A 23,214-nucleotide genomic window follows, 5' to 3' on the forward strand; every position below is an offset into this window, starting at 1 on the left:
ACACAAATCTTTAACTGTAAAAAAGACATCTCTGACTCTGAATGGCCTCATATAAACTAGAAACATTCTCACTTTTGTAGACAATTAAATAAGCAGGTGGATTTTTCAATGGGTTAAAAAAAAGTAGGCCTACTTAGCATTATTTTGTCTCTCTTTAATGTGCATCTTATCCAGTTGCCATTTAAAATGAAATTCTCTGATCTAAATGTCTAGTTATTACACTAACTGTCTAGCAATTTACTAAACTATAGCACTTAGACTATGATTCAGCCTTTGGAAATTTTTATTCAAGGACAGTGAAAACCAAGGAAGATGCACATAACAATAAATTAAAAAGTACAACTATGTATGACCTCTAATATGTAATAAGAGACATTCAGGTAAACATAAAATACTCCAAATTTATATATTGATTATCTTTTAAAGAGGTAATCATAATTACTGATTTTGTAACTCAAGATATACTTGTATTATTTTTTTAAGTTTTGTGAAATTAATGTGATTGCTTCGTTCTCACTCTTGAATAATTTGGCTGAACATAGAATAAACTGAATATTATTTTTTCTTAAACTTGTTATCAAATTTCTTCTGATTAAGACTGTAGGTGTGGAGACAATGGCTGATAATCTAATAGTCATTATGTGTTATGCAATCTATACTTTTCTCTCTAATAGTGTTTGATAATTTCACTTTGTCTTTGGTGTGGTATCTAGGTGTAGATTTGTTTTGTTATTCTCTGGATTCAGTATGATTCTTCAATCTGATGACTCACAATTTTAATTCTGGAAAAAAACTCACCTATTATTGCTTTGAATATTAACTCTTCCCATCTTAACTCCCTGTTTCGCTTGTTTGCTTATTTATCCATTTATTTCATGAGTGAGAAAGGCAGAGACAGAAAGAGTACCCCCAACAAGGCCCCAATGCCATGATCCACACCCAGCCAGCCCCCAGTTATGGGCACATGCATGTCCAGGGTACCCAGGGATGTCTTAAAACTTGAACAGGGAAGCTTCCCATGTTGAACTGTCTAGTAGAGCATTAAGTTCCACTGTTGCACCACTGTCTGCTTCTCCCATTCTCTCCTTTCCACCTGTTCATCCCTCCTCATATTCCCTCCCAAGTCCTGGCAACTACTGAGCTTTCTATCTGCCTCTAGTTTTGCCTTTTCCAGAATGTCATAGAGTTGGGACCACGTAGCACATAACCTTTTCAGACTGGCTCCTTTCACTTAGTAATACGCACTTACTGTGGTTCTCCCACGTCTTTTCCTGACTTGATAGCTCATTTATTTCTATCATGGAATAATATTCCATTGTACAGATGTACAGTTTGCTTATCCATTCACTTATTGAAGGACATCTTGGTGGCTTCCAGGTTTTGGCAATTATAAATGAAGTTGCTATAAACATTGATGTGAAGGTTCAACTCATTTGGGTAAATACTAAAAGCACTATTGTTGGACTGTATATTGAAGTTATGTTTAGCTTTGTAAGAAGCTGCCAAACTGTATTCAAAAGTGGCTGTATGATTTCACATTCTCATCAGCAATGAGTAAGAGTTCCTGTTGCTTCACATCCTTGCCAGCATTGATTAATGTCAGTATTTGGGATTGTTGCCATTGTAATAGGGTCGTAGTGTTATCTTGCTGTTTTAATTTGCAATTCTCTAATGACATATGATAGTCCTATATTTTTTCTAGAAATGTTGTTTAAAATATTCTGGACCTTCTTGTTCTATCCTCTAGATTATTAACTTTGTTTTAATAATTTGCTTTCTTTTATCTCACTGTGCTGTAGTCAGATGACTCCCAGAGATCTATTTTACAGTTAATTTATATTTTCACTAGTAATATTTATTTTTATGCTTTAATTTTAATATATTCATTTTAATTGTGACATTCATTTGCCTCTTTTCCAGTTCTGTCTATTCTTTTGATCATAAGTTCCACTCTTTCATTATGATATCTAAAAATTTTATATATTTAATAATTTCAAACTGAGAATCTTACAGATTATCCCCATCTCCCTATCCATGCCTACTTCTTAGAGTCTCATTTTTCTGTTTGTGGTGACTCTCCATTCCCTTACAACATTTGCACCTTTTGATCATGAGTTAATCTTCTGCAAAATTGTTCACCCTCTAAACCCCTGGAACTCCTAAAAAACAATAGATTACAGAAATGCTCCTACAGAAGTTTTCTGGATTTGCTTCCATTTATGGCTCTAGGGGTTTTAACTATACCAGGTTTTTATGAAAACATTTGTACAGTGATTACAACACCACTGAAGTATGTACATGTGGACTCACATATGCATCTGGGTTTCAGTTTCTCACTCAGACCTTCAAACAGATGGCAAACCTCCTTGCATTTTCTTCATTCTGATGGACAGAAATTTTTCTAGTCTCCTTTTTATACTTAGTGACTTATTGAAGGTCTTGAATTTGTTAATCAGACCCCAAAAATGTATATTTATGGAAGAAAACACTAGGAAATCTCTCCACTTACAAAGCCTTTGCCCATAGAGAAGGGTGTTGGTTAATCAGTAGTGCAGGCAAAGAGATGAGAAGAGGGTATTTTAATTCAACTCCTTCCTTCTGACAGCACTTTCACATAGTCACAAGTGTCATGGGAGATGCTCTAATATTATCTCATGTCCATGCCACACTACCGCAAACTCATACAACGTCCTCTGCCCACGTATGCCTAGAGATACATGACTGCTCCGTCTTCCCACAAAAATGCCAATGTTATTGTTTCCAAAATACAATGTGCTGCTGTCTTTCCCCTTCCTGTGGAGTTGCAAGGACACAGAAATGGGTCTTGTAACCATGACTCACAGATCCTAGCACATCTTTCTTTAGTATTTCCCAAGGAGAACCAGGTTTGTACACCCACAATGAGGACAGTTTGGGCAGAAGAAATACCATTTTGATTCTTTTGGGGATGTAAATATAAAAATTTCCCCTCTGCTCTTTGTCCAGACAGCACCACTCCTTCAAATAAGTCAACTTGGAAAACCATACCACATTCCAAAAGGAGGGCAACACACATTTCTCAGCACCAATTACAGCCTGTTCCAATCATTTTCCAGTTAATCATTTCCTGCCTCATGGCCTTCTTTGACTAGTGTACTGAACTGTAGTTCAAATACTTTCTTATTTCATTTTTAATTTACTCAAGTACATTGTAATCTCCTTGAGGGAGATCAGGGACCATGTTTTATGATTTTGATATTTCTCATGGCCTGCAGCACACAGTAAGCATTGGATCCATATTTTCTGTTTCTGTTTCTTTCCTTATATCCCTGGGCTTAAATTGGGCAGCACTGCAAAAATGTTCAGCTCTGTTTGGTGTGGTTTTTTTTGTCATATGGAGGGAATACAGAGCAAAAAGGAACTTTCAGTGGGCTCAAGAGTAAAAGACTTGAGAGTAAAAGTGTGCATGCCTTTCGTTAAGGTGAAGCATCAAATGTCATTTTTTTCCAAGGAGCAGCTCTGTAATACTCATCCCATTCTCAGTTTCTCCTATGACAAAGAAGTCATGATCTTTGCCGGTGTGAACTAGAGCTGGTAAATTAAATCTCTTTCCTGTAGTAGACACATTCTTGCTGGGAAGACAAAAACTAAATGCTCTCCTGGGAGCAAAGGAAGCTTTGTTGGCAGCTTTGAGTTTATAGCCATATCACACCGTCTTCTCTCTACCTGGTCCCCCTGCATGATGATCAAATCCCTCTCCTATTTCTGTGTATACCTCTAATGATGGAAAGTTCATGAACACTTGCAGGACTCCTGCACTCATGGGGAACTACATCTCTTCAAACATTCTTCCTATCTCTGTCTTCAAGAAAGATGTTGCCAGCCACAGGTATCTGCCAAACACTCAGTTCTGCACCATTCCAAGAAAGACTAATTCCAGGACAATACATACACCCAATGGCGTGTCACAGATCTCTCCTTCCTAAGTTTTGCCAACATTCAAAGGCAGAGTGGTGGGATTTCAAGTGTCAAGAGCCAGAGAGATGCAAATATATGGAAACAAATGAGGATAACTGAGGCAATGTGATGTGTGTCCCATACATGCCTCTATTGACTACTTAGGTGATGAAGCAAGAGAGTACATCAGACGCACAGGGCTTGTCAGACCAAAGGCAAAGACAAGACACCGAGTGTGGGCTGATGCGTGAGCATAGGGGTTTCTCCCACTGTTGGTCCATTTGCTTACAAAGTAGAAAACATAGGTTTCCTGTTTGCAAAAAAGAATGATTGAAAATTTATCTGGATATGGTCTAGCAAGTCACAAGAAAGAATATTTCAGATAAAGACTCTAGAATGAGCTACAAAAGGAGGCATTCTTCCTTAATGATTTCAAAGAAAATGTCGACTATCTGGTGAAGGCTAGATAGTCACAAGGTAGTCCTAGAGTCAACATTGAGTCAGATGCCTGCCTTTGACTTCCGCCATCCACATGTACTATTCATTCGATCTTGGTCCAGATGTTCTATTTACCTATCGATCCATTCATCCATCCATGTATCTTTTTTTCTATTTAACAAAATATACTATGCTCCAGGCATTCTACTGGAGTGTTAAAAAATTACCTCATGACTTAATGTCACTACTTCTATTGTCATGACCATTTAACAGATCAGGACACAAAGGCACAGAGAGGTTAAGGAACTTGCTCAATTTCTCTGAACTCCTGTTTTGACATTTAACACATGGGACTACAACAGTATTTACTCATAGGAGTTTTGTTACAATTTTATGATGCTGTATGCATGTAGTGCCTGGCACTCACTAATTGCTTGGTAAGTATTTCTGGAAATATTATTACTTCCTGAAGTCAGGGAAATTTGGGTGGGGTGAACCATGTAGCCTGTGCCCTTCTAGTTCATGTAGTCTGTGGATCCAAAAATGCATGTCCAGGGAGAAGGCACAGCTTTTCAAGAAGACTCTGATATACAAAGTAAGAGAAATCAGTTCCTTATTTGTCCTAAGACTCATTCGCAGCACTTCCAGAGGGACTGCAGTTGCTTTTCAGATTAGATTTCATTCTGTTCTGTAAGACTGTCTAAGAGCTAAGGGGATTGCTTCGGGAAAGGATTTTATAGCGAGCAATGTGACTAGCCTTCAAACTTCCTGAGCTTGCTTCCCCTGAGGTCAGTTGTGAAAAATCCATTTTGAACCTGTACCCTTCAGGCTTTGTTCAAGGCTTTGGAATATGCTAAAGCACATCTTCTAAACTCGGCCCCACACATATTCTTGCAGGCATACATCTACATATTTTTTCTTGGTTTCTGGCTGAAACACCTTATCGTAGGCAGTGATGGTAAGAAAGAGATAGTATGCGGTTTTGAGAAGCTAGGCTCTATGTTCTGTTTTATTTCTGGTAAAGAAAGCTAACTTCTGGTTCTCTGAGGACTTTATTTTATTTTTACTCACTCACTTATTCACTCAGTCATTCACTGAAAGAAGAACTTTCCTGAAGCACTAACGCATGGTCAACATCTCTGTATTTTCATACAGAGATGAGTAACACCCAGTCTTTGACCTCCAAGTACTATGGTCAAGCAAATCAGTAATTATGGCAGTGAGATGACTAGATTTGCATAAGGCTGGAGGCAGGAAGAAAGGGGAGTATTTGGAGATCAGAGAACTTCAGAATTTCTTGGGAGGAAGAAAGGATCAAATGAGGCTCCTGAAGGATACAAGTCATAATGCAAAGAATTCAGCGTTCTTGCTAAGGAGTTTGAGATATCCTGGGAATAATAGGACCATTGGTTGACTCTCTGTATTGAACACACAGTCTTCACTACACACTGCGTACCCAGCTGGGACCTGGGTAGACTCAAGATTCTTCAGTTGCTGCCCGTGTTTCCCCAGTTATGATCCCATGATAACAAACCCAGCATCTCCTCTCACACGTACGACATTAGGTGGGTTGTTATGGATGTGTGTGTGTGTGGGGGGGTGGTTCATTCAAACTGCAAATGTGAACCTTGGTTCTACAGTGTGGAGAAAGGTCACCAGCAAGTTCCATCACAGTAGCATAATTGCTCAGAGGCAGGTAGGACATGCAGATTGAGCTCTCCTGCTCTCAGAGTATGTGTGACAGAGAAACTCACTTGCAAGAAGTTACTGAAAAAGATCCACTGTAAATTGTCACAACATCACTATTGCCTGTAACAATTCACTTGGTCACAGGAAAAAAAAAAAAAAAAACAATAGTTTTGTGTTGAGAGCTTGGCAATGGCTGTCTTGGGGGTATGGCTCAGAGGTCTCCACCTGCAGGATGTTTACCCTAGAGGCACAGGAATGTGGATATGAAGCCATGATTTCTCCTACCATGACGTCTGGATATTTTTAAATATAGACTCTGTCACACTGGAACAGAGTTGTCACCTGCTTCAAAAGGAGTGAGTTTATTTAGAAATGAGGATCATGTCTTGTTCTTATACTCCAATCTGCAGCACACGGAATGGCTCATGTGCATGGCCCATGGGACTATGTTGACTGTAAATGACGCAAGGAACCTTTTCTTGATTAGTCTGTGATCTACAGATCTGAGAATCAGCAAGAGCCCAAGAGAGGAAGAAATCTGTGAAGCCCCAGGCAAAGGGGTCTGGAATAGTTTCTGAAACCCAGAAATCAAGGCTAACTCTTAGGGCAAGGATGTTAAAATCAAAGATCCTGGCAGTACAGCCTGGTGGTTCCCCACAGGGAGTGAACTTCCATCTAGAGCTGAAAGACATCAGGATGAAGTTGCTGCCAATCCCGTTAGGGTTTGCAATGAACACCACGAGGGGAACTGACCCCATTTCAATCTGTTTCATGTCTTGCCCAGGGGTTGGGCTCTTAGGGTTTCTCAGAGAGACCCAATTGGAACTGGGAATGGTAAAGGAACAACTTTCTTTGTGGAAAATCTAGGACACAGAGTCATCAGCAGGCTTGTGCTCTTGATGGGGACAGACTCAGTCGCTGTGAGTTCTGGGTTATACTTCCTGGGTCTGCGTGAGTGAAGTTGAGCCCTCTCCTCACCCAGTTGTCATACAGATGGAGGCAAGCTACTGGGCATATTTAGGGATGTATTCTGTGGCCGCGGGGCAGAGTAAGGTCATTTGGACCATCCAAGCATTGACCTTGGGGCCTGGGCTTCATTAGCTCCACAGTTTTGACTCTAAGCCTTGTGAGTCAATACCACCCTCCCAGATGCAGCAGCAAGAATAACAGCTGTGTCTTTCTCTCCTGTGGTGACCTCACACACTAACCTTTTTCTAAGACAAAACCAAAAACAACCCCAAAAGCCGAAAAGCAAAACCAGCAAATAAGATAAGAGAAAAATAAACTAAATTAGGAGAAAGGTAAGACCCATGTGACCTTGGGTCTGGAGCTAATATTCTGAAGCCTGTGACTCCTGCACCCATGACTGAGAGGGTCACTGGACTATTTGCTGAGGAGAGAAAAGAGTTCTGGTGGTGGTGGTGATGGGAATTAGTACAAGATTCTGGACACAAATAGATTGAATTTGGAAGATAAATATTCCTTATTTCAATGTCAGAATATTCCATTTCTGTATAGTGCTGAGAAGTCATAAAACCAAAATAAAAATAGGGCTGGCTTCAATGTACCCAGTTTGATGCAGAGACAGCCTGTCTTTGGATAACTGTTTTAGCAGCACCTTCTGACTGAGGCTTCTGCTCCATGGGTGGGACTCGAGCAGAGTCTATTGCTGCTTGTCACCATCAGGATGGAAGTTTATAGGCCATGTGATACCTGTTCAAGTTGGAGATGGCAGATTTTACACACACACACACACACACACACACACACAGGTTTCTAACTTGTACCTTTCAGAGAAGAGAAATGAAAAAGAAGAGCGAGGCCTGAGCAGCTCTACCGCACATCCAGCAATGCATATGGTCACAATTTTCCATTAAAGAGTGTAGTTGGAGAATTTTTTGAGGTAAAACTGCTGAGAATTTGCAGGAGGACCAGAAAGTCCGATATATACCAAGCATCTCTGGAGTCCACTTCACCAATCTGCCATACACAGATACGGTTGAGCTGATATGAATTAAAAGGCATATGTGTTTGTGAGCACAAGTGACTCTGTTGTAACTTTTTGACATTGAATATTTTCTCAATCAATAGTCCTCAAAATCCGATGACTCATCATGTAAGGGTGTGAGAACTTTTTAGTATTACAAAGGGGTCCTTGTGTTTTAAAAGGTTATAGATGTAAGAAAAAAGGATAGTAATAATACCATATCCATGCCAAGAAATCTTTCTTTTCTATCAGCAAGAAAAGTGACCTCACTGTTTCTCAGTTCTTTTTCCATTAAAGTATTGTCAACAAGCTTCCCGAGACTAAAAATTTTAAGCAAATGAATCACTTCCATTTTATCTGTATCTTCCCAATGCCTAGGACAGTGCAGAGAACTTACTCAGCACTCAAAACTTGGTTGTGGAATGAAAAGGAAGAGAAAATGGAGATGGAAGAAATGGGGAAGGATGGAAGGGAAGAAAGAAGGGCAGGAAGAGAGAACTAGACCGTTTATAATAAAGAAGGGTTCTGTGCCTGTTGTCAGTGCCATCTAAAGCAGAAGGAAGAGCCTGGGTATCTTTTTATGGAGAGTGGGAGGGATGGTGTGGGGCTGTGACTTAGGGAGCCCCCTGCTCTCTTCGTGAGGGCACCCTGCCCCCTCAGGTGTGGAGGTGCTCCTCTGCACTCCTCTCCCTTATCCCAAGTCTGAAGTACTGAAGGGTATGAGAGCTGGTCAGGGACGAGCAGAAGATGATATGAGGATGGGTAAGTAGCGCCATTCAGATTCCAAGTCAGGGAAAAACGTGCAGCAGATACTACTGTCCTCTGGCCCCATTAGCTAATGATAAATCCAGGGTCAGTACATGAATTAGGGCCACAGAAGAAGTCCATGTTGAGCTGGGGAAAGAATTTGGATTTCTAAACTATTGGCTATGATCATGCAGCAACATCCAGCCGTACAGTCACTGATGAATACCCCTAGAGTTCAGTGATACAGGCCTGCTTTGCCCTCCTGAAAGGTAGAAAGAAGACCCTCAGTAACTGAGGAACCACATGCACTGCTGGCAGGAATGCCAACAGGTTGTCCGTCTCCGGGAAACTGGTTGGAAGACTCTACTACGGCTGATTGTGTGCACAGTCTATGACCCAGTATTTCATTTCCAGATATACTGTCAAATAAAGAAATGTTTGTGCTCACACATGAGCACTAGAATTGAAACAAATGACCAGCAATAGCAAAGCAGATAAATAAATGGTGGTATATATATAATATATAATATCTATACACACACACACACACACAGAGTGGAATCACATAGCAAAGAAAAATAATGAGCTATGGTTACATGCTGTAGTATATATAAATGTCAAAAACAATGCAAGAAAATATATGTTCCATAATTCCCCTATTTAGGGGCCAGCAGGCGGCATGGTGGTTAAGGCTCTGGACACTTCCACATGGCCCGGACCTGGTGGCTTTCTTTCTTACTTTCCCTCTCACTCTGTGTATCTCTCTGGTCAAATTAAAATAATAAATGAATGAATAAATTAAAGAAAATAATTCTTTTTAAAAAAACAATTCCCCTATTTATTTGAAGTTGGAAATAAATCACAGAGGACAGAATGGTCGGTCCTTTTGGGGGACTATTGGCTGGGGGGGGCATGAGGGAGCTCTCTGGATTATCGATGACATTCTCTATCTTGATCTGGGTGGCAGTTGCATAGTTTATGAAAATTAATTGTACATTAAGATTTGTATAATATAACAAATTTGTCTCATTCTTAGAAGGCCAATAGGGACCAGCTGTTAGCTTAATGGCTATGTCGCTGGACTCCCATGTAGTCGACTGTGGTTCGAGTTCTGGACCCAGTGGCTTAAACTCATGCCAGGCATGTGTGCGTGCGTGCTCAAGATCCCAAGAGGAGAATGGAGGAAAAGGGATTGTGGTGTGACCATCCTCCTGGGGGGGTGATTTCTCAATTTCTGTCTCTCTGTCTCTCTCTGTCTTTCTGGCAAGCACACAAGCCCTATAGCAAAAACCTCTCAAAAAAAAAAAAAAAGGCCAATAAATAAGAAAAAGGGCAAAGTAGACTTGCAAGGTATTTTTTTTTTTAATTATGGTGGTCAAGACAGGGGATAAGGAAAATGCAAGGAAACAGTATTTCCAAACCAGAAAGAGAGAGAAAAAAAGCTTTTTAAACATGTGAAATTTATTTGCAAAGAAAATGTCTTCAAGGATAAAGGGGCATGAGCCATGTTCAGTTAAGTTATTTCATATTGTTGGATTATTTCAAAAGAACGTGTTTTACTTTTTATCGTTTAAGCCAGATGGCAGCCATCTTTCCCTCTGAAGACCCAGGTAGTAAACGCTTTCGGTTTTATAGGCCGTATGATCTCAGTTACAATTACTTAACTCTGCCTTTGTACCACTGCAACCGCCTTGGACAGTACCTAGTGCACGAGCGGGTATAGATGTGTTTCCACAAAATTTTATTCACAAAAACGGGTAATGGGCTGATGCGGGTCACAGTTTTCAGAACCCTGATTTAAAATATCAAAATATCTATGTAAATGAATAAAAGTAAATCCCAACTTAAAGAGCTCCCCATCATTGTTATCATCTACACTTATTGGGTACTTACTTTTCAATGGGGATTACAACAAGCTATTCTCAAGCTTTTACACCACTCAACTTGGTGAGTTGACACCACGACAGTTCACAATTTTTTAAAAAAGGAGAAATTGGTCCATCAAAAAGTAACTTCCCAGGCCCAGCAGATGGTGTAATAGTTATGTCACTGGACTCTCAGTCAACTGCGATTCAAGTTCCGGACCCGGTGGTTTAAAACATATCAGGCACGTGCATGCTCAAAATCCCAAAAGGAAAATGGAGGAGAAGGGATTATAGTGTTGTCAGCTCCCTCTGGGGGATGATTTCTCATTTTCTATCTCTCTATCTCTCTCTGTCTCTCCAGCAAGTTCATGTGCCCTATGACAAAAATACCTCTCTAAAAAAAAGTAACTTTCCCAAAGACATCGTCATTATTAAACCAGACATCATTACATTATTTTCCTAATGTTAAACTGAGTTAAATAAACCTCTCTTTATAAATCATCCACTCTCAGGTTCTTATTCAGCAATGCAATAATGAACCAAGACACATGGTGTACCTTCCAAAAAAGTAAAAAGAACCCTGATGTTCAGGGCTGCTACATTGTTATAAAACTGGTACACTGATTTATAATTAATAGTACTTTACATGGGAACAAATGTTTGAGTGTTAATATGACACTATTCCTAGACATGTCTATAGTCATTAGCCCTTTGAACTCTATACCTAAGAGTTTGGTGCAAATATTTTTAAAAATATACAGGCATGAAGATGTTCTTTCCATTATGATCTTTACTACCATCACCAACAAAAACACTCAAAATGTTTAACATTATGAAAATAATGTAATGATTTCTGGTTTAATAATGATGATGGCATTTATGTGGTAATTCAGATAATCACACAAAGTAGATCTCGTAACAATATAAAAAAATGTTTAAAATATAACGTGAAGTGGAATTGTAAAATCTAAAAGAGCATATACCTTATATTTATAATTACTTAAAGACATGTATCTATGAGTGCCAGGAGGTAATATATAATTTTGAAACAGTTATATTGAGGTAATACAGTTATATTGAGGCATATATATGCGTGTGTGTGTGTGTGTGTGTGTGTGTGTGTGTATATCTCACATATAAAAAAATATTGCCTTCTAGATGAAAGTTGAAAAAATGGGTTCCCAGAGGGATTTGGGGCATTGTTTGTCTGTCCTATAAATCTCACACATGTCTCTAGGCTATCACTGTTGGACTTACCAGCGAGCCATTCATTACATTTCATTTCCACTTTGATGATTACCTTGACATTTGACTTTCCCTGGGTTGAGTGACTCGCTGCTTGTCAGGGACAAGTCTGGCACTGCTGACCTTGTTCTAATCCCAGTGTCAGACTGGTAATAAACAGCGCGTTTCTGGATCTCAATGAGCCTGTTGGGAAATTCACTAAGAATTTACGCAGATGCAAACCCGAGGAGCTTTAACACACAGGGAGAGTCAATGGCTCGCCAGGATATTTATTGATTTTATCTGTTTCTTAAGTAAGTACTGTTCCATTATTATTCCAAATATGTCTCTAGTTAAAATTAAGAGGGAGATAAACAAGTCTAATTTTTATGGTACCATCTGGTCACAGGCCAATGAAGAAGCAGTTAAGCCCTTTATTGCTAATCTATGCTTAGGAATGACACATTTCTTCTTTGAAAACATTGCATTTCTGAATGAATAGTTTGCCCTGGACGTAGTTTTTCAGGTCATAAGAGAGTCAGAGTTGCTGGGAACATCAAAATGGCCATTCATCATCACCCCCTTTGAATATATATTATCGAAATTGCTGGTTTTTTGTACATAAATGAGATTTGTGTGCATGCAAAAGTCATCGACATGGAGTGGAAGCAATAATGAGACCCATATGAAAGAATCAGACTCAGTCAACCTATCGTCAATAATGGTTCTAAGGGGCCAGCTCAGTGGTACGGTGGTAATACACTGCTCAAGTGAAGCTGGATGCATGTGGAGGATCATGGGTTCTGCTCCCAGTCAACCTGTAAATGCTGGGTGCACACCTACAATCCTGGCTGCCTGGGAAGGCTGGGGTAGGGAGAGAGACTCTCAGTGTGAATCTCTCTGGGGGTGTGATCTCTCTCTCTCTCTCTTATTCTCAGAAAAAAATACACTTTTAAAAAAAGTAACAATGGTCTGTTAGCCACACTTCCCCAACAGTTTCAAAGGAGATTACGTCTATATTTATAAGAAGTCAGGGGAACAGCCAAATCTGGTCCCGGATCTGATTTAATCAATAGAAGCGCTGGCTCAGTCCCTGCCCAAATGCAGAGCTTTCAGTCTTGCCTGCTTTATTTTTAACACTGTTATTATAGTCAATAAATGAAAATGAAATCTTTGGAAGCAATAAAGACTTTCATATCTATTTTGATCCTTTCTGAATGAGGAAGCTTAACATTAAAGTTTATTTGTCTACTTCCATTCATAGTCTACCCCCATATTGCCTCTGTTCCTTACTGGGGTTGCTGGGTGGGTGGCCGCTTAGAAGTTTCATGCCATTTATTCCTTGGGTTTTCATGATCACCAAGGTCTCTGTGTAAACCCAATTAGGAGCCCTGAGAAAAGGAGGATGAATAAAACTCAGAGCAAAGATTCAACTTCATGGATCCCAGCAGTGATCTGTTGGCCATGGACATTTGTATCCAGTATTTGCCAATCAGAGAGTATGATGTTTCTAAATACTAAGTATTGTAATTCTAAAGAATGTTTCTTTGGTCTTACTGTGCATTAGAATCACCTGGAGAGATTTAAAAGGGCTCGGAGGGTGGGAGGGTAAAAGTTAGTGAGCATCTGTATTTCTAACAGGTTCTTCAAGAGATTCTGACAGACACAAAATTATCAAAAGCATATTACTAAGTAAAGGCAATGCCGCAGAAGCTTCTAGTCATTTTCATATTCCACCACCTGGAGCTTCGAAGCTGCTGTTATTCCTTGTTGAATAAATGACTAAGAGAGGGGAATGAATGAATGAACAAATGAGTAAATAAATTGGGGGAGGGTTTTGTCAACAGCACCCTAATTTGACTAGAAAGTTCGTGATTTACAGAGTAGTCTAGCTTAGTGCAAACTGTGATTTCTGCCTTTGAAGTCTCAATTTGATTAAAGCACGTTTAGCAAGGAACAATAACTTTCTGAAATGCTGGGGATTATGCAGCTCCAAGGAGCTCTGTGGGGAACAAGCAATTCCGACAACCAAAACGGGTCTTTGTGAACCTGGAGAGGCTGCTTCTGCAAGCCTGTATCGGGGCCAAACATCTGACTTTTCTTAATTACATTCTGTCCTTGTTTCATTCCCTCTCATCTCTTGCTTCTGGGTCCTGAGTTTTCCCCAAACAGCCAGGGTTGAATGATCTCAAAAATTAGGCTTGGTCTGTCCCCATGGTGCCAGGACATGAAGCATGGACAAGTGTCCTTTGCCTTGAAAAATAGAAAAATGTCCAGGCCACTCCCCTCCCACCCTGTACCTCGGTGGCCAAGTTATTTTGCCCACTCTCATCTGCAGGGAACTCATGCTATTCCGTCACTAGAAGGGAAAGGAATGCTGAACCTGGGGGCTGACTGATCTTTGTACAATCACAGTGTTGCCTCTGTCCTGGTGAGAAAACCTACCTCATGAAGCAAGATCCTGGGGCCTTCAAGCATAAGCATTAAGCTCAGATCTGCCACTTGGTAGCTACGTGATCTTGGACATCTTACTTAACCTAGTTGTGACTCTGTTCTCATCTGTAATCAAGAATTAATCTTTATAACCCATCATAAGGACTCTATGAAATTAATAACTATAACAATTTCGGTGATTTTGTGACAATCAACCCTCCATAAATGTCCCTTATTATAAATATCTATAATGATAATGATAGCTGTTGAACTACTTCCATTTACAGAAATGGAAAACAGTCCTATTCCCTCAAAGGGAAGTTCTCCGATTCTCCACACCTCCTCTCCCCGAGCCCCCCTCGTCCTGATTTTGCATTTATCTCTTTAAACGGCTGCTGGTTCCAAGAGGGTGTTGCTGAGTCATCTGAGGACACAGGGACCTATGTCAGAAAAAACTGCTGGCAGGGAGGCCAGCAGCAGCCAGATGAGGCATCTCCAGGCAGGCGTGAGTCAGCCAGTGGTCTGTGCCACCCTGGAGCTGAGATGAGGCAGCAGACAGCTCTGTGACTTCTTCAGGTGTATCTGCGACATGGCCAATTCTCAGTTTAACAAAAACCACTCTGCCCCGTGGATGTCCAGGCCAACTGTCACCTACCCTAGTTATTTAGCAAAACTCTCAGATCTCTCCTTGCCTACCATCCTTCCTTTTGCCTCCTCAATCTCTTCCTTCCTTCTCTATTTTCTCTCTTCCTCTTTCTCCCTTCTTTCCTTTGTTTGAAATGGTTCTTTATTCTTCATCTTTCATCATTTTCTCTCTCTTCTCCATCTTTTTCGTCTTCTGTTTTTCCTTTCATATATGAGGAGTCTTCAAGAAGTTAATGGAAAATGCATAGTTTGAAAAAAACAATGCATGGATTTAAATTTGTTTTGCACCAAAGTAAACTCATACATCAACCCCATTTTTCCATGCACTTTTTGAAGTCCCCTCATATCTCTGTTTCTCTTTCTTTTTCCATTTTACTTGTCCCTTCTTTCTTTTGTTTCTCATCATTGAAATCTTCTCCTTTCCATTAGGAGAACTGGGCAACCTACAATTTTAATATTTGTTTTGTTTTCTTTTTGAGATTTTTGCTATAAGACATGTGTGCTCACCAGAGAGACAGAAAGCAAAGAATCACACACACACACATACACACCCAGGGATGGCCATGCCATAATCTCTTCTCTTCTATTCTCCTCTTGGGATTTGGGGCACACATGCACACTCACCTGGCATATTTCAAGCCTCTGGGTCTGGATCTCAAACCTGGTTGGCCATGTGGAAGTCCGGTGCCTTAACCACTATGGCCCTCAACCTACAATTTTAAATCTTCTCTGCTCTTATCATTCTCCAGTCTAGACCAGAGGTTGTCAAACTGTAAAGGGCCAGAGAGTAAATATTTCGGGCTTTGCAGGTCTCTGTTGCAACTATTAAGCTCCACCATTATAACAGAGAAGACACTATAGACAACCAGTAAATGAATGGATGTGATTGTATTTCACTAAATCTTTATTTTCAAAAACAGGAAATGGCCAGATTTGGGCCATCGGCTTTGCAAAGTGCTGACAAATCACTCTTTCTCTTGTTTACCTCCTTGATCACAAACCAGCAGAATGAGACAGACATCTCAGCCTCATGTTCTTCATTGCTGGGCCCCATGGGTGCAATCCTAGCCACTATTACCCAAGTTCCTGATTGAGGACACTGGACCTTAAACCCCAGAGCCTCCCCTGACCTAATGCACATGGAAGAATTGAGTTTTGACTCACACTGCTAACAGTTCTATGGGATACCTGGAGCTCTGTCTGATGTTAGAGAATTTAAAAACGAGTCTTAGTTGGTAAGATGTATGAAACATGCATACATGCACATTTAGAAAGAAGCTTTGGAGTGTTTAGATTCTTGGCACTGCAGGAGTACATTCAGCAGAGAACGCTGCAAATTCAACACAGTTTGGCCAAGGGTCTGGCTAAGAGCAAGCTATACAGGCATCACTCCCAGGTGTTGGGTTTAGAATTCTCCATTCATACTAACAACATTGCAACAAACAAAACTGCAGGTCATAAAGTAAGACAGAAACCTAGGGGAAGAGACTTGGCTTTACTTCACAAGCTCCTTGGAAAAGGGATTTGGTGAGATGATGTGGACAGGCCTGGTAAGTGGAATGTATGTGTTTATGGACATCCTGGATATGAACTTGCCCGTGGCCCCTTTTTTTGTGGTCTTGCCTGAGATAAACAAAGTGTTTGTTGGCCAGGTTGTTTCCATTGTGCTGGAGAGAAGGAGTGGGGCTTAGAAAACAGCAGGGCTCATTCCATGAAGACTTTCATTATCTACATTGGGTTGCTGACCAATGCGGCTACAGATACCTTCACTCTCCTCCACATCCCTTGCTTCTACCACGCTGGTCAACTCTTCTCCCAAAAGAACATGGCAAGGGATCATTACAGGTTTTGTCTTCCCTTTGTCTTCTTTTTAGTACAAAATTGGTCTAGGAAGCAGGAAATCTGAGTCTTAGCCCCAGCTCAGCCACTGCTCACTGTGAAACTTCAGGCAAGGTCATTTTCCCCCTTTCTGAACTTTAATTTCTCTTGTTGGTGAACTTAGTGGCAGTTTACGATAACCTTGCTGGTTATATCCATTGCAGAGAATTGTGTTAAAGAGATGAAGTAAAACAGGGATGTTTGAGTACTACCGTGCACAAATCAGACAACAGAGGGACTTGCCTCCGTCTTCCAGTGAAGACAGGGAAACTGTCATAATGGACAGTGATTTGCCTCCTTGCATGTCTCTCTTTTGTCATGAAGACATCAACTAATGTCTTTCCTTAATAAAATAATGTCCCCTTCATTGGAGAAGATATTCAGCTGATGAAATACGCTCTGTAAAGGTGTACCTGCAGTATTTTCAGATTCATTCCTCTGTTTATGTAATCCCTCAACAAATTTTTCTTGAGCATCTGACACATGCCAGGCTCTGCTGTGATCCTGGGAGAAGGGAGCGGCAACAAGAATGAACATGATTCGTGTATGTCCTAAAGGCCTTTGAACACAGTGGGCCCTGGCTGGACAGAGGACAAGGAGAGGCCAGCAAAGAACAGGCACCTGCTGTGTGCCAGGATCGTTTCTTTATGTTTGCTTTCATACTTAATCCTTAAATATTCTGATTTGAAAATGAGTAAACTGAGATTTCAGAGAAATTAATATGCCCAAGATCATACCACTAGGAAATTGTAGAACCTTCATTTTACCCCCTTTGCTTCACACCCTCTGCTAAATGCCACAGGAGTGCTGTAAATGTGGTGTGAGAGGAGTTTATAGGGAATGTATCTAGCTTAGAGGTCTTTAAAGAAGATCTTGTGGGGAGCAGGTAGGCTGAAGGATGTGTCAGATGTCAAGTCAGAAAATGGGCTTAGGGAAGAGGAAAGAAGGAACTCTTACAGGAGCCTGCATCAAACAGTCCATATCTTTAAAAACTTCCTATGCTGGGGACCAGCAGTTAGCATAATGGCTATGTCGCTGGACTCCCATGTAGTCGACCGTGGTTCAAGTCCTGGACCTGGTGGCTTAAACTCACGCCGGGCGCGTGTGCATGCATGCCCAAGATCCTGAGAGGAGAATGGAAGAGAAGGGATTGTGGCGTGGCCATCCCCCCTGGGGGGTGATTTCTCTCTTTCTATCTCTCTGTCTCTCTCTGTCTGTCTGGCGAGCGCACACGCCCTATAGCAAAAACCTCTCCAAAAAAAACCACAAACAAACAAAACTTCCTATGGTGGAATTTCAGATTTTGTAGAAATGAAATGAGGGAAAAGTTTAGGGATGTGTGGAAGGGACAGGGAATGTTCAGGGACTTCTTCAGCCCTCACTGACATGCCATTTCTGCGACAGCTCCAAGAAGATGAGCTGCTAAGGCCTCTCAGGGATGTGCTGTCCTCAGAATGAAGGTGTGTGTGCTCATCAGCACCCCAGCTGCCAGGGTGTCCAGCACACCTCGAGACTCCGATGTCAGCCCAAAGATATTAAGCTGGGAAGTTGCACAAGGGCAGTGCTGAGGATATTAGCAACACGTCCAGTGGCTCAGAGCAATTTATGAGAATTCTAATTAGAGACATAAAGAACTTCCATGATCACACAAACACTCTCTGCTCTGCCTGGCAGCATGGGGTCCCTCGCCGTCAAAAACCATCCTGCACGCTTCAGTGGAAGAGCAGCCACAAATAAAGAGTCAGGACAGCGACACTGGCTGAGAAGGCAGGGAGGGGGCTTCTCCACTGCCTTCCTGCCAGCACTCCCTCATGCCAGGATCAATCAGGAGCATCGTTATCCTGAGCTGGTGCTTTCCAAAGCTTTAGAGTCAATGCAAGAAGGTTCCTTATTAACATAAGAGCAGTGCGTGTGGTCCCCTCCAATCCATTAACCAGTCTGGATGAATCTTTGAAATAATGGCTGGCAAAGTTGTAATACAAAAGGCACAGAAAGAGCCTGAAGAACTTATCCAACCAAAATGGTACAGTATCTGTCAAATACTTCATATATGATATCTAGCATGTATGCTGAGCTAGTTTTAAAACTAACTAGTTAAAACTAACTGGAAGATTCCTGACAAAAATTGGTTGAACTTGTCACTCTATTAGCATAATATTAATACAAGAGATATAAGTGTCATATCTTTTAAATATTTCACGTATGACATCAATTAGATATCTATCTAACATATACATTAAATGGCAGCTGTTATATGATACCAAAATGTAAGTGCAGGGGAATATGCCATATAAATAATTTATTAAGATATATGATAAGTGCATATATTCCATTTCATTCATTCAATAAACTCAGACTAGCTACCAGGGACAAGGAATATATTCCTGAGTTTAAAGATAAATCTACAACCATGAAAATTGAGCAAAGTGCACAGAGGAAGATTAAAAGTTTCTCAATGGTAAAAACATATTACTTATAGCTAAGGTGACCTGGCTACCTGCAACAAAGATTTCTCCCTGCAGCATGGTATGGAAATACGATCAGAATTGAAATCAGATGGATTTGGTTCAATTTTTACCTCTGTAACCATCTATATAGGCCATTGGCCATGACAGGCAGCATCAGAATCACCTGGGAGCCCATTAGAAATGCCGAATCTGAGGCTCCACCCCACTACTGAAACAGAATCTTTGTTTTAACAAGATCCCCAGGTGATTCCTATTGATGTTAAAATTTGAGAAGCTCTGCTGAAGCTCACTTAACTCATCTGAGCTTCACTTGCCTGCTCTGAAAAATGGAGAAAATAAGATCTTTTCTAGGATGTGATATGAAGAGGTCCTAGGAGGTCATATGAGAGGTACTTGGCATGGTGCTAGACCACAGAGTAGGGGCTCAAAGGCAATTAGTCTTTTCCTTTATTTCAGTATCACTTGCTTCTTCTTCTTTTTAGACCACAGAGTAGGGGCTCAAAGGCAATTATTCTTTTCCTTTATCTCAGTATCTCTTGCTTCTTCTTTTTTTAAAAAAAATATTATTTTATTTATTTCATGAGACATAGAGAAAGAGAGAAGTAACCTTAACAAAGTAACAGGGTCTTACCCTGCATGTTCTTTCCCCTCAAAACCTTTCCTAGCCAGCCAGAATCCTGGGTGCATGTACACCCAGCTTGGGAAAGTTGACCTAGAACAGATCCCTGATTTTTCATAGGGCTTCCAGCACTGCAGAGTATGGAGCTACCACTGCGCCACCATGTCTAGGCCAGCATCACTTGTTTCCAAATAATACAATTATATAACCTTGTCCTCTGTCTTTTTTTCTAGCACCTATATGCCAAAAGAGTTTGACTTCTATGACCTTCCTTCTGTCTCTTTGAAACCCCAAATCCATCAGATAAGACCTAAGGGATCTCTGTTCACCTCCACTTCAAAGCCAGGTGTGCCATTCTGACATCCCAGACTTCTCTGTCTGTATGTTCTCGCTTCAGTGTCACTTTTAGGTGCTAGGGAGGACTCAGCTATTCAATAGAGAGATGATTGCTGCTGGATGGGTAAGTGGCTAAGGCTTCTATTAACTGGTCCGCTCTATCCTTTGTCTAAATCACACCTTGCTTGTTTTCTTTATGACTCATTCTGTCCTTTCATTATTCCATTAAAAAAAAAAAAAGAACTAGTATTTTTCATATCTCTCCTTGACCACTCTCTTATACATCTAAGAATAATATATGTGTATATGCATGTGTATTTGTCTACATATACAAGAGGACTGACAAGCTCATGGAAAAATGGAATTAAAGTATGAGTTTATTTTGGTGCAAAAAGAAGTTGAAATCTATGTATTGTTTTTCACAATACATATTTTCCATTTTTTTTAGAAAGAGAGAGATTCGTGCTATAGGGTGCATGCGCTCACTGGAGAGACAGAAGAGACAGAAAGTGAGAAATTACCCCCCAGGGGATGGCCATGCTGCAATCCCTTCGCCTCCATTCTCCTCTCAGGATTTTGGGCACACATGCACATGTATCTGGCCTGACTTTAAGCTGCCCATTCTGGAACTCGAGCACTGTTGACTACGTGGAAGTCTAGCAACATAACCATCATACATCTGCTTGTCCCCACGATACATATTTTCCATAAACTTTTTGTAAGCCTATCATTTGTATTATATACATATGTTTATATGAATTTATATGAATTCTTATTAATGTTTCTATTTTAAGATTAATTATTTTACACTTATGTGTTGTCAAACAACTGAATTTCAAGTTCTTTGGAGGAAAGAAGAAGCCTGTGACATCCCTTCTAGGAATATCAGCACCTGAGGAGGTCTATCTGCTTCTCAGTAAATGTTGGATGTTGATGCTGACCAATGCTGAAAGGAATATGTGTGCATTCTTACAGAGTCACAGATCCCAAGGTGCGCGTCACCATTTGAAACAGGACATAGACAATTAAATGGCAAAAGGAAGGCAAAGTCTTATTAGGATCTCGTGTATCCTTCAAGGCAGATTAGTGTCCTTTTTCCTCAAGAAAAGGCTGGCAGGCTTCACGTAAGAGGTTCCCCCAATAACCAAACACTCCACTCAAAGGTTATATTTACACAGCTCATTAGGAAAATTTTTTATACTTTTGACACTCATTAGACTCGTAATCGTCCACTGAAGCTACTCTATAACAAGAGATAAACACTCCATTCTAGAGGATGAATAATAATTAGGTACTGCTTGGCACTGTGCTCTTTACAGGTCTAATTTTAGAGCATAATTAATCCTGTTGAAGCTGCATAAGATAAGTGAAATATTTATGCAGCTGTGTTAATTCATGTATTTACTCCTAGAGAGACATTCAGAATTGGACATGACTTTCCGGAAAGATTATCTTAAGACGCCCCCCTAGAGCAACTTCACGTTCTCACCCATGCCTTTGCCTCCAGATGGCCTCCAAAGATGAAGCTGGGAAGACCTATTTCCCAACCCTGACAGTCTGACCAGGAAAGCAATGATCCAGAACAGAAAATATCTATAAGAACAAACCTCTGGCTTGTATGGGTGCTTTTACTTTCTTTCTTTCTTTTTCTACCAAGAGGACATTTGTTTTCAGTACCACAAATGATTGTTTTCAGAATACCAACTTAACAATATTATTGCAAATAAAACATTAAATAAGCTGTGTTGGATACTAGAGCTGTGCACGGACAACAATGGAGATGAAGATGATTTTGGTAGTAGTGATGATGGTGGTGGTGATGATGGTGGTGGTGGTGCTGGTGATGGTGGTGATAACGAGGAGCATGGTAATGACCATGAGTGGGAGAACGAGGAAGGTAATGAGGGTGGTGATGGCGATGGTAATGAAAATGACGATGCTGGTGATTATGACGGTGGCGGTGATGATGATAATAACAATGGTGGTGATGACAGAGATGCTAAGAGCTAACATTTATTTTGCCATTTCTGTTTCAGGGGCCATGCTAAGATGAATGCTTTCTATGTACTATTTCATTTCATCCTCACACCAATATTATCAGGTAAATATTCTTATACCCATTCAGCGATGAATAAACTGAGACTAAGAGAGATCACACTTTTGCAGGAGTATTTGTAAATGGGACAATAGATTTAGTTCAGATATGCACTCAATTGCTCCTTCCTGAAGAATACGTAAATCTCAAGATTCTAGTTAGTCGCCCTTGACAGACAGTTCAGAAAATTAAACAGGGGCATCACCTAATTGATGACCCTACAGTGTAAGGCCCTCGAGGTAGAGACTTAGGCACTTACTAACTAGGGGACTCACAGGCTCTCCAAGCTTCAGCTTCCTTCTCTGTAAAATGGGGTTAGGCAATATCTAACCTTATAAAGTTGTTATGAAGATTAAAGAACACTAGCAATGCATCCAGTGTGTGATTGACATGTCCTAATCCCTAAGATACTTTAGCTGTTTCATAATAGATGTGTGACATGACAGCAGTGATTGGTAGGGCTAGAGGTAGAACTCACTTATTTGATAGGGACTCATCACATTTAAAAGTTTGCTGTCAAATGAAATACATCTCAACCTCAGCCATTCATCCATACATGTATTTATTCATTTAATCCTTCGCTGAACCTGTTATGTTCAGGGTTCTGTGGCATTTACTGCTAGAAACAAGACTCCTGTTTGCTGAGTAGTTCATTCCACATGGGGTAATTAGGCATCCTTGGTATAAGGAAAAATCAGTTCTAATTCCTCGGTGACCTCTAAGTGTCCACACTCCTTGCCATAAAACTCCCAAAACTATCTCTGATAAAAGGTACAATACACTTCCAATCCCCTGACCATAGGACTTGGCCATCTGACTTGTTTTGGATAGAGGATGTTAGCAGGAATTAGAAC

The 23,214-nt window shown here is 40.6% G+C and overlaps 1 protein-coding gene across 2 annotated transcripts in view; it reads right to left on the minus strand.

The window, feature by feature from the left end:
- Positions 1-23,214, minus strand: part of GRIN2A (glutamate ionotropic receptor NMDA type subunit 2A) — a 520,859-nt gene that overhangs the window by 74,986 nt on the left and 422,659 nt on the right. The gene's annotated exons all lie outside the window — the stretch shown is intronic.

Source organism: Tupaia chinensis, unplaced genomic scaffold (assembly GCF_000334495.1).
Source record: "Tupaia chinensis unplaced genomic scaffold, TupChi_1.0 Scaffold000182_1, whole genome shotgun sequence".
In the NCBI taxonomy this organism is placed as follows: domain Eukaryota; kingdom Metazoa; phylum Chordata; class Mammalia; order Scandentia; family Tupaiidae; genus Tupaia; species Tupaia belangeri.